Source organism: Microtus ochrogaster, unplaced genomic scaffold (genome assembly GCF_000317375.1).
Source record: "Microtus ochrogaster isolate Prairie Vole_2 unplaced genomic scaffold, MicOch1.0 UNK85, whole genome shotgun sequence".
Taxonomy (NCBI): Eukaryota; Metazoa; Chordata; class Mammalia; order Rodentia; family Cricetidae; genus Microtus; species Microtus ochrogaster.
Window position 1 is genome coordinate 1313118 of NW_004949183.1, and position 2528 is coordinate 1315645.

Sequence of the window (2528 nt, forward strand, 5' to 3'; positions counted from 1 at the left end):
CACACACACACACACACACACACATGAGGGGGGGAGGTCTCACTGTGTAGCCATCGCTATCCTGAAACTTGCTATGTAGACCAGGCTGCTCTCGAACTCACAGAGATCCACCTGCCTCTGCCTCAAAGTGCTGGGATTAAGGGTGTGCACATGGTTAGCCTATAGAATATTTTCATTCTTTGCAGGTAAGACAGTTACACTTCTAGCCAAGATCCTCCAGAGCAGGCAGCAGGACTCCATGGACAGGGCTAGAGGCCAGACTTTAGTACAGCAGCCATGTGACTACAATGAGTGGACAAGGATTTACAAAAGGCTAGTGATGATGTAAATAAAGTCTGTCAACCCCAAAATGGCAGAATCTTGCCCAGATTTCCCTAAAGACTCCCCTACACCTTCCTCCACATAACACCAAGGGGCACCAGCCCCATGCCTGCTCCTGGGAAAGAGCGCTTTAAATTCTCAACCACTTTGATGGGTAGTGCTGGGTTTTGCCTAATGTTTGCCTGAGGATGGTATTAAAGCTTGGGGAAAGGGAAAGCAGGCAATGACACAAGAAGATGGTCCTGACCATGTAGAGGCCCTTTGTGCTTAGAAGTACTGTTGCAAACCCTTTTATAGACTGCAAAGATGTAGCAGAGCAGACTGCAAGACATGTAAGGAATCTGCTGGTATAGCATCTCTGAAGCAGAGGTTCCTATACAGGGGCAGCACAGGCAGTCTAAAGTACAGAAGGGACATGAAAGTGACTGAGTGAGCAGGAGGAAGGACTGAGGAGACCAATCAGATCACACACACATGCACTGGAACAGAAGCCAAGGCTCTAGTGAGGACACTCTGCTGTTACCTTACCTCTTGGTATTATATGAGGGACAGAGATGAGAGTCCTGATGAGAACATTCAGCTGTAAGCTCCATGAACCTACAATGGGTAAGAGGCATGTGATCCTCAGTAAACATATTCACAGGTCACTTCAGCTCTGAATGCCTACACAGAAGCGCAATCATAAGGGACCAAGTGAGCACAGTCAATTGATGGGAGGTTTGAGATTCCCATGAATTAAGGGTCAGCTCAGCTATAGGAGCCCACATGGAAAAAATGACAGATATGCTGAAGAGAGTCATCCATCACCTTAGTTATTTTTAAATATATATATATTTTTTATTTATGTGTATGTATCTGTACATGCACATGGAGGTCAGAAGAGGGTGTCAAATGCCCTGGAGCTATGAGCTGCCTGATATGGTTGCTGAGAACCAAACGCAGGTCCTTTGCAAGATCAGCAAGCACACCTAAACACTAAGCAATTTCTCCAGTACATTACCTTAGTTCTGGTGCTGAGATTCATGGCCTAATCTGGGTAGTTCAACTAACATAGAATCTCTGTATGCCTACACTGATTGAAATCAGGAACTACTAGGTGGGACAGTCAACTGTCACCTTAGGTGTTTGCAGCTGCACTAGAATAGGGGGCTACAACACTGTCTGTCTCTGGATGAGCAGACTACAGTAGTGCATGAAGGCCCAGATGTAGTTAGTTGCCTTTCACCTAGGCTCCTGGGTCCTAACACAGAGAGGCACAAGAGAGAGAGATGAGGACATTCAGCTAATCATGCAGATGTGAGTCTCTACTGAGGAACAAACACACAATAGGCCAATAGCACTCCAGAAATGAGAGGTACAATGAGAGTGTTGCAGGAATCTTTCTGGAATAAGCACACTGTTAACAATGAGAGTAGAAGAGAGATTATCAATAGAGTAAAGCCAGCATAGCTCCTGAAAGGCTTCAATGCTGGGTCTAATTTATATTCTCATTTTATACTCTAAAACCACAAGGTGGGATAGGCAAGCAAGCAGAATTTACAGAAGGCTTTGTGGCAGTCAGCAGTTTGTTAAGGGCAATGACCCATTGGTTTCAGCTATTTCTCCAGGTCATTCTGTTCCAGGTAGCAAGTGAAGTCATGTTTGGCAAATAGGCATTACAAGCAGTACTTTAAGTAAATCACTAAATAAATCAATAAATCAATGTCTAGTAATTTGTCTTTTCTAACTTGTTCTACTTTGGGGGCATGACAGTGAAGCTCAGCAGACAGCAAAGGCCGCCTCAGCTCCATGTAGACACACAAATCAGAAATTAAATTCCAAATGATGACATTCAAGTGAAATTCAAGGTCCTGGTTCCTATACAACTCTAGGACACAAAAACATAGATGGGGACTCTCAAATGTCACCTAGGATCTTGAATACTAGAGTAGAAGCAAGAGGTAAGGAGGTGGAGGCAGGAATATCAGAAGTTCAAGTCATCCTTGTCTATACAGCAAGGTGGACACCAGCCTGAGAAATATAAGTACCACATCTCAAAACTTAAAATGAAGAATGGAAATTTGACATAAAGGTAATTCACTTTACTAGGTCTGAGAATAGATCTGCAGACTTTCATAAACACTAAAGAAAATTGGGGCCGGGCGATGGTGGCGCACGCCTTTAATCCCAGCACTCGGGAGGCAGAGGCAGGCGGATCTCTGTGAGTT